Genomic DNA, 10,393 nt, shown 5'->3' with positions numbered 1-10,393 from the left:
ACTAACATAATAAGTTTGAGATTCTGGTAGGATATCCAGGGAGACCTTTCCAACAGGAAATTGATGATATAAGACCAAAACTGAGGAGAATCATGGGCGTTAGACACTATTCAAATTTTAAAGAAAAGACTGACCAAGTTGATTTGGAGGGATAAACTCAGCTCTCCTAGCACCTTCGCCCTGTGCTCCACACTCTCTCCACCACCAAGCAATCACCAATCCCTCCCTTCAAACCTATTCCCACATGGAACAAAATGCTATCTATTGGATAATTGCTAGTGGTTTTACTTTTCCTTTTCTTCCTGAAACTACTAGGTTTATTTGTTTTATTATACAAATGGTTCTGTAAGATGAGAGGATTTAGGGGACAGTTTGGGGAAGAATTTGAGTAAAATAATAAAAAAGAAAAAATTTATTAGAAATAACTGTGAGGAGCATTTTTTTTTTTAGGAGAGGCAACCCTTGGTTGACCTCACAGGTTGCAAGGACCTTGTCAGCTTACAAACCCTTATTTTTTAAAATTATTTTTTATGCCTACAGAACCCGGTTTTCCTCAATGGTCTCCCATCCAAGTACTTACCGGGCCCGACCCTGGTTAGCTTCCAAGGTCAGACGGGATAGGGCTTATTCAGGGAAGCATGGCTGTAGACAAGGAGAAATTTTTTGAGGAAAATATGGGAACAATGTAACAACTGTTGGAGGAAGGGAAACTCTAGGATAAGCTAGAAATGATTAAAGGGAATTTTATATTTTTATAAGGTGGAAGCCATAATTTCTTCTTTCATCTCTCCATCCAGACAACAAACAAATGAACAAAACTCATCAATGCTTTACAGTTAGATTTGTGTCTGATTTCTTTGGACTGAGTTGTGCTAAGACAGATCTTACTGCAGAGCAAAGCAGCGTTAGGCTTCTTTTTTACACTGGGATTTTATATTGGGTGCTCTCAGGGGAATTGTTACAGAGAGACATGCATTTGTATAAAAAAGTATTTTATGCTGGATTTTAGCCTCCCATTTTTTATTACTATTTTATTTGTTATAAAGAGGAAGACAGAGTTCTGCCAAATTTTAAACATTAATAAAAGGATGTGGAACAATCGTAAGATAATTAATGTGGTATGTTTCCAGCAGAAAACAGCAATATTTTTGAAGATTCCATGGAGGCATTAGATAGGAGACTAGTATGAATAGACAATTGTGTTCTGGAGACCGGAATCACGCAAAAAATAAGTGATATGATATGTACTTGGCCACGTTTGTGACAAATATAAAATATATTATGCCCTTTTGTAGATCAAAATAAGAATGAGGTGTTATTTATATAAGTATTAAATATAGTCAGTGCTTGATAGATACAATTATCATCATTATCACTGTCATTGTCACCTTTGTCATAAATCATGAAAACCAAGTGAAGAGAAAAAAAAAGTAGACAGGAGCAGCTTCAGAGGCTGAAGTTCACTGTGCTACGTCAGAATGTTCTAACACATTGGGTAGGATGCACTGCTTTTTCGGTCCCCTTCCCCCAGGATTGGCAGCTGTAGCTCCTTCCTCCTGCTGTTGGATGCTTTCAGTTACCTCCAGTGGGGCTGAGGGAACAGGAAGACCCATGCGATGTTGACAGAAATTATCTTTAAAAAGAGCAATTTATGGCAGTAGAACAAATAATCTGACATGCAAAAAGAATTGAAACATCAGCCTGCAAATATATTAACTAGAGATAGAGGAAAGCTCAAAGAATGGGGAGAGTGTACTTGAGCCTGAACTGATTAAATTCTGAAGAGGCACAGCTCTTTCACTCATGGAGCATGGTTATTTGAGATAGACTCAGGTGATACCTGAGAAAGAGAACATTACTAATAGCGGCTTCATAATTAAAATATGGGGAGATCAGCACATTTCTACATGGAAAAAAAAAGTTGGCATCTTATTAGATTATCATAAAATAGCTAATTCAAGTGTCATCAAATCTTATTCTTAGAATAACATTTTCAGTAACAATGGAGCATATTTTAGCACAGATGATCTCAAGATTGTAAGCTATGTGGAGGTGGGATCCATGGGTTTGCTTTTGTATTCCTCCAATGTTTCTAGTACAGACCAGAATATAATGGACAAAGATTTTAAAATTAAGCAGAATGATAATCTGAAAGGAAATTAGATTGGAAACTCCTTATTGATATAGGCTGTCGCTAACTAGCCTTTTGACATGGGAAAAGTTTCTTTATTAGTAAAATGAATGTATTATTGGGCTTGATCTAAGTTCTCCATTTCTAAATTCTAGGAGGGATTCGTTTTAAGTTAGATGTAAGTATTACCTGATGTATGCACTCACATATATACACATAAAACAACCAAACAAAATAAAACATCCAACACATTATTCCAAAATGAGCCACCATAAATAAAATGGTAAATTTTTACAGTTATGGCAAAAATTCTGTATCACAAACCATGTTTTTTTTTCCCAGTGGATACTTTATGGCTTTGTCCAGATCCCTCATTATGTCCAATGAAACCATCCCTTAGCTGCTTGAACTGTCTGTTGCAAAGCTCACAGCTGCTTCCCTCACTGGGCATTGCCCTTAGCTCTAGGAACTCAACCAAGGTTATGCCCCCTCATAGGGAGCTGTCCGAGGCTGAAATGGATCCCATGGGGATAAAGGCAAGAACTCTTGCCTCATATGACAACTCTTAGGGGCCATTCCATCCTTGGAGGCTTCGAGGATGGGTGTATGCTCCAGCTGCAACTATAACGCTTGTCAGGTTCTCCAAGTGCCCAGTTCTGCCACACCCCCTTTCTTATAATTGTAGCTCTCAAGAGTACTCCCTCGTTAACCTGCACACAATTTTTCATCTCAATACTGGTTTCTAGAGAACACTGTCTAAGTCACAATATAATCAAGTATACCTGTTTATCCAACTAAAAATGTATACAGATGGACTTCAGGCTTTCTTGGATTCTCAAATGTCCATGCATATACGTCATTCCTTGTGTCTGCAGAGACAATAGTTTCAATATGAGCCTTGAACCATTTTAAATAGCCATCAATCTGAGATTGGTGGAAATGACAGTTAGGTACTTTTCCCTTTTAAACCAAGCATGTAGTCTTGAACATAGGGTAAAGCTCGGGCTTGAGAACATGATGAGAGCTTCTCTCTGCAACAATATGTTAAGATAATTGAGAGAGGAGTGTTTTACGTAAGGTACTCTTAATTTCCGTATATAGTGGAAAATTATATATAAAACCTAAATACTTGGAAACATTCTTTTATATATGACAGAGAAGACAGACAGAAACTTCTTAAAACTATATAACACAGAGAAAGGAATGTTTCTAGGGCTTAAAATAAAAAACAGCTGATCTCAACTTTCTCTCTGGTAATAGAAAGAATCTCTTTCCCTCATAAGTGGTCTGGTGTAAATATAATCATCACTAATTTGTTTGCTTTAATTTAACTTTTACTTCTTTGATAGTAGAAAGTTTTTTGAGCCATAAGATAAGAGAGAAAAGGGAAAAACAAAAGCAAATTTTGGCCCTAAAATAAGAGAGCATGTGCAACACTTACAAATATGTTTAAAATGTTTTGATATAACATTTTTCTATATGGATATTTCATAAAAGATGCAATAGTATCTGCTGTTCAAGCTTTTTGGTTCTTTAAGTTTTAAGAAAATAGAGCAGGACATGGTTGAATGTGAAGAAATATTCTGAGAGCCATGATGATTTCATTATAGTAGTAACAACCTTTTAGTATGGCCATGAAGTCAAGTGAGAAAACAATTTCTTTTAATTTTGGTATTATCCTAACTAATTTATATTCTATTTCGATCATTTAGAACAAAAACAGATCAACTTACTATTTTTAATTCTTTGTTTCTAAGTGTTATTATGAACTTCAAAACGTTTGAAAATTCTAATTACCCCTCTACAGCAATAAAGCTATGCTTTTAATGAAGGAGTGACTAACTCTTTAGTGGTTACAAAACACCTCCAGGGGTGTGGAGACTGGCACCAGAGAAAACCAAAGAGCTGCTTAGTAGGAACTTCTCCAGCACCCTTTACCAACATCTTTCTATTTCCTTATGATTAAGTTAGTTTGTCTTATCCTTTCCTTTTTTCATCATTGGCTCCATTGCTTTTCCATGTTAGCTCTATTTCTTCTCTCCTGCACGGAAAAAAAAGAAAAGATGTTACTATAGCTACCTTCTTTTATGCAAGATTTTTGTGTAGCATGGGGCCTTCAGAGGCATCCAGGATGAACAAGTTAGAGAATCATCAATATGCAGCCAGAATTAATGTCCAATGCTATATTGCTTGGGAAATTGGCTCATTAACTGCTTTATTTCTTTGTCTTTTGAAACAGTTAGTGGCGCTTTCTTTGATCTTAACAGTGATTTTTTTTTTCTATATTATACAAAATATTTGAGATTTTTTTCCCTTATTCTCAATGGCTTGCTGATCAAGCTAGCAGAAAGTTAAGGCAAGTCATGGCTGTGTTCGACTCATGACATCAAGGAGCTGCTTCCAGTGCTCAAATACTACTGCTGTTGCCGTCTTGGCCTGTTGAAGGTATAACACATTTTTAGTAGAATTCTTTGTGCCTTTTTAGTTTATACATTAAGGCTCAAGGAGAAATTGACTGGGCAAAATAAATCATGTTCAGGTTTGACAGTGAAAATCTTGGTTTAGGGTAACTTATTTGGTTATGAAATAAAAGCATATATAAAAGTTTATGGCAATACACTCCATTAAAAAGTCTCAAAATGTTCTACTTTGTCTTTAGACAGTAATTTACATATTCCATATGGGCTTGTCCTATATTCATTCCAGTCAGGCAAGTTCAGGGCTCGATTCCAAGCCATACAGCTGGAGGTGGAAGGCAGGAGGCTAGTCTGCTGTGTTCAGCAGTATGTCTGTAAAAGTTCTATTTTGACCCAAAGTTGCTTTAGAGAACTTTATATTTGCTGTCTCCTAACCACACCTGTTTCTGGTGCACAGTGTGATGCTAAGAGAGAGCAGCTTTTAACAACCTCACTCTGTTATAAATAACCAAGGGTATTCTGTGCACAGAAAGCTATTAAAGGCGACTACCTCATCTAGACAGCAGGAGATCAGTGGGTGGGACCACTGTTAAATTACTTCCCCAAATTCACTGGATGAACAGGGTGCATTCGGAACCTTACTGATCAAATCTAGGAAGTAAACTGACTTTTTTTTCTGCAAAATATGTCTTACTCTTTATTGTGATTCTAAATTATGGGAGCAGCAGCCACACCCCAGAAGATTTCAGTAAATTGCACCATTTGTGCCCAAAAAGCTGCTTAGAATGAAGGGTTAGCCTTTTCTGTCATAAAAACATTTTATGTGATTGGCAAATCAGAAAGTGGTCAATCAGCAGACAGTTATAGAGATGTTTTTCATCTCTAGTAACAGCAGGATGCTAACGGGAGAGTTAAGACGAAAAGGGAAAAAAAAATACATTGATTTGTTGACAGAGGCCTAGCAGCTGTCACAGTAAAGCATGGTTCTCTTGCACTTAATCAATGTCAGTCTCCAACCCAATCGTTTTGTAGCCCAGATGAGAAGCAATCAAGAGGGACACCTTCATAAGCATGACGCTTGCTAGATGGGGTTCAACGAAGTGTGTCTTTAAGCTCAGGCACTCAGAACGTGATGCATGACCCGAAGCTAATCAGAAATGCTTAACCCTTTGAAAGGAGGCAGCAATCACTTGCCTGTTTCTTTCTTTCTTTCTTTTTTGAAGATATATAATACATTTCCCACTCCATCTACAATTTTTAAGTTACCTTGTTTCTGTTTTGATGCACTGTTCTTTTTTGTGCTGGATAAGTTGAAGCGTGGTCATTTGTCAAGGTTCTATCTTAAAGTGTAGAGCGCTATTTTAAACACATCTCATTTCTCAGAAAGACAATACAGGAACAATGAATAATTTTACTATTGATTTTTCATGGTTTCTTTGTGTGTGAATATTTAGTTTATCAAATGATGCCTTTATTATTAGTGCCTCTGTCCCAAGAAAAAGGCACAAATAACAAAGTGCCTGGGAGATTTGTGTCCCTGCAAATCAAGACTAGCTTAAGGACTTAAATCGTATTTCCTGTAAAATGAGATTTAATTTCCTGTGAGTTTCCTTTTCTGCTGACCAGTGGAGAGGATACTCTGAGAAACAAAACACCACTGAGAGGTTCACTCAAATGGAGAGAAATGTCTGGTCTTCCAGCTTGGAGGAGAAACCAGTGTTCTTGAGCCACTGAATACCTCTTTACACCATTGCCGCACAGTGCCTGGAGAAGCCGAGACATCAGGGCTTATATTCATAAGTGATGGTGGTGAGTGGGCTGTGAACTATCTGGGGAAAAAACAAAAAACAAGTCTCTGCTTCCTTACTTAATGTGAAATGCCACAGGCATAAAAATGTGTTCTGTCTTTTGTGTCATTTTCACTTTAGTTGCTTTCAGAAATAATCTGTAGGTCAAGAGATAAAAGGAGAAAGAGAGAAAGAAGTTTCCGGAGGAGACTGACTGACTCAAAGGCCTTTATAACTGGTGTGGAATGAGGAAATAAGTATTCAATAGAGAATAAGAAAGATTAGACTTGTACGTAGTAACTTATGCTTGAGATTGCCAGAAAAAAAGTAGACAAGAAATTAAAATGTGCTTTTATGTTTAGATAATTATATATTTCTAAGATTTTACTAATAAAGTTAGTATAATTTCACAATTCAAGGACAATCTGTTTAAGATTATAATGATGTGAGTCAGGAGGTTTTATATCGGATTTCCCACTGGTCAGGTACGCCACTAGAAATCAATGGTTCTCTTAATGAGAATTCAGTTGATCCCCCTGTTAAAAGATAAAGTGAGGCATATTAAAAATTTTAAGAATTTACTTGAGCAAAAATTGATTTGAATCAGGCAGTGCCAAACCGGAAGTGCTTAGGAGAGCTCCACCGACTGGAGCAAGGTAAAGCCTTTTATAATGAAGTCGTGAATGCAAAGCAAGGAAATTATTTGATTGGCTATAGCCTAAGCTGTTGCCGTATGTGGAAAAGGCTAGTTGACTTTGCGATTGGTTTCTCCATAGGTTTCAATTTCTTGACCTTGAGGCACTTAGGTTTTGGTTTGCTTACCCAGGCTGCTAAAGCATTAGAGCCACCTCAGCCTAATGATCTTTTTGTTTAATTAATTATATCCTCTCAAATTCTTATTATTTGACATACAGATACTTTTACTGATATCATTTTCACATTTGTGAGAATTTAGGGTCTAACATATAGAAATTGCAATTTACTTTGACTAGTAAAACAAAAACAAAACAAAACAAAATTTAAAAATAGAATGGAGGGCCAGATTTTTTGTTTTTGCATATTGATAGTACTGCATCGAAGCAAAACAAATATGTGACCATAACTGTGGGGGAAAATATTCTCAAGTTTTTAGTGAGTTAGGGATAGACCATGGAAAGGTATTGGTTTTTTTTTGTGTGTGTGTGTGTGTTTTTAAATAAAATCAAGATATGTAAAAAGCCATTGATTTTTTCTTTATTTTTTGTCATTATCTTTTATTCCTGGCTTTGTTGTTATTATTATATATATAAACAATGTTTTAAATGCTTTCACGGGTTAGCTTATGACTCCGTCTCTCTAACCCATGTTTACTTCATAAATCCTTAAGTTATTTATAATAGTAAATTCTTTAACACACATGTTTAGAAGCATAGCTAAAGAGATTAGTGGAGAGAGAATATACTGTTATATTCTTAATGCCTTTTTTCTCACCAAGATTTTGACCAACTCTCTTCTTCAAAATTTCCAAATCCAAAGTATTTAACATCTGCCAAGTTAGATGGAGATAGAGAGGCCAGGTATGGAAAAAAGCAGCAGGGGCTATTCAGGCCATCCTAACCCCCTAGATATTCCTTTAGCCTAGTCTTAGATTTGTACTTTAAGGAGGTGTCAGCATTTTTATTTTACATATCTGATACTTCTTTAATCTTATAGCCTTTGTCTCTAAAAGCCACTGTGGAAAATCTTTCTTTGCCTTCATCAGCACTTTTTCAATATTTATCAGATCGGAGGTGTTAGATTCTCTTTACTATCAGTGATTCAGAGTCTAGTGTCAACATGCATCGATTGATAGCTACTGAAATGCTACTACAGAGTCTGAGTTGAACTTGGATAAAGATGGGTTATTTACATTGTCCGAACACAATTAGATAAGCATATTTAAGTGGTTTTTCTTAATAAGGAGATGTCTTAGACACCTGAAGTAATGGCAGAGCCCACTGCATAAGTGACTGAAGCAAGCATTTCACATGCAGCTGCCATTGAGGTACTGGGGATCTTTAACGAAATGGAACCCACTGGCCTTATGTACTTGAATACATGCATGTTTGATGTTTAATCATGAAAATTTTCAAACATACATAAAAGTAGAGAGAATAGTAAAATGAACAACCAGAAACCCATCCTCCAGATTTAACAATGGTTAGTATTTGGCCATATTTGCTTTATGTATTACACACACACAGATACACATGTATGTATGTGTGTGTGTCTCTATATATTTTTCTTGCTAAAATATATTAAGGTAAATAACAACATATATGTTTTGAAATTACTACAGCATTGTGCCTATTGTGTGTTTATTTAGCTTATTTTCATTAGAGTTATAGGAGAGACACCAATGGAATGCTAAGAATCTTAAATATCATTTTTGTTGTGGTGACATCCTTTGTTTTTCATTAGAAGATATAGTTTCATACTTGTATAAGTTTTTAATGGAAAATATAGTTGAAAATGCAAATACTCATTCTATACAAATTGAAATATTTCTGACAAGTTCTTGGGTAGCTATATTCCTGTTAAAATTATCTTTTCAAATACAAAGATGTTAGGATAGTATTCAATGAAGGCAAATGAAGGCTTGGACTCTAGCTATAAGGTTTTCCAAAACTCCAGGAGGATGACTTAGTTATATCTGAAAAGGGTATAGCACATTTTTGATTCCTAAGGGACACAGGTTCTAGAATTGGAATTTAGGCTTACTTTAAATAGTCCTAGACCTTTAAAGATAGAAATAGTATACAAGTGAGGTCACACTGGGATGCCAAAAGTCTTTACTTGCTTCAAATACAATTGAAACTTAATTCTGTAGAGTTATCACCACAGTCACATCTGACTTGGTGACTATCCTTATCTTTGTTTAAATCTTTCTTAGGTTCCACAACCTAATAAATGCTATACCTTCCTTTCTACTTGAATTGACATCCCAATTTTATTCTTGACTATGGCAAGACTATAATCTTATTCCAGTATTTACAGCCTTTGTCTGCATAGCTGCACTCAGGTTAAGTGGACTCTTCCCTAGAATGCTGCTCAGTGATAAATATAATATTTTCTTATATTTATCTACTAATTTTTAATTTAAAAATACTTTCCCATATAGTCTGCTTACCTGTTGGCTCAGCTCTAAGATTTGCCCATTGATCAATTGATCTTATTGAGTCCCTTTGCTGGAAGTATCACAATGTAGGAGAAAGATGATGGGTATTGGCTATCTGGCTGTACGCTGAGTCTCCACAGCTTAGCAGTGGGCTGGCATGATTGTTGAGCTCAGCTTTCTCCAAGGACAATGTTGTTATTATAATCTATTTAATTGAGATAAAGCACCTAGCACAGAGCTTACTTAGCACATAGTAGGCATTCTGTACAAGCCAATTTTTTATTTTCTGCCTGCCAGAGAAAGAGGGAGAAGGAAGGAGGAAAGTAGAGAGAAAATCTAATGTGTATTTTAAGAGATGCTTCAGATTCAACTTAGAAGAGATCATTTCCTCTCGCAGCTGTCTATATTCTCTCACTGAATTCACCTTTTGTCTTTAGCTGTACTTACCTGTGGAGGGAAACATGTGGGACGGCTGCCTTCAGCAGTTTGCTCAAGACTACATTTAGATGTGTGATTGCCCTCTCATAGAGGTCCTACGAACTTTCAGTAGGGCTAACACATCATGGTGACTAAATCCTCAGTTTGCTAGCATCTCTGAGTGAGACTGCAGCCTGGAAAAGGAAAATATACATGTCATTACTATCAATAAATAGTTTCTGAACACCTGCAATTGACCCATTGCTGGGCTCTGAAAGGGTTGCAAAAATGAGACGCATATAGACTGTATTTTTTCCATTTAATACACATCACCCCCATCCCTGAAAGCAGCCACTTTCTGGAAGGATGACAGTCTAAATTCTGATTTACAAAGTCAGATCTGCTCACTTATAAAATGGTGTATTCCCTGGGACTGACTACCCAAGGAACATATTAAAGAGTCTCCTTACATAATAGTCATGTCTATTTGTTCCTAGTTCTTTTT

At 36.2% G+C, this 10,393-nt stretch overlaps 1 pseudogene; it reads right to left on the bottom strand.

Annotated features, from left to right (window-relative positions):
• Nucleotides 1-531: 531 nt before the first annotated feature.
• Nucleotides 532-650, bottom strand: LOC111732835 (annotated as a pseudogene).
• Between the last annotated feature and the right edge of the window lie 9,743 nt (nt 651-10,393).

Source organism: Pteropus vampyrus, unplaced genomic scaffold (genome assembly GCF_000151845.1).
Source record: "Pteropus vampyrus isolate Shadow unplaced genomic scaffold, Pvam_2.0 Scaffold497, whole genome shotgun sequence".
Lineage (NCBI taxonomy): Eukaryota > Metazoa > Chordata > Mammalia > Chiroptera > Pteropodidae > Pteropus > Pteropus vampyrus.
The sequence above is the reverse complement of the archived record's forward strand: the minus strand, read 5'-3'. Positions and strand labels throughout refer to the sequence as shown.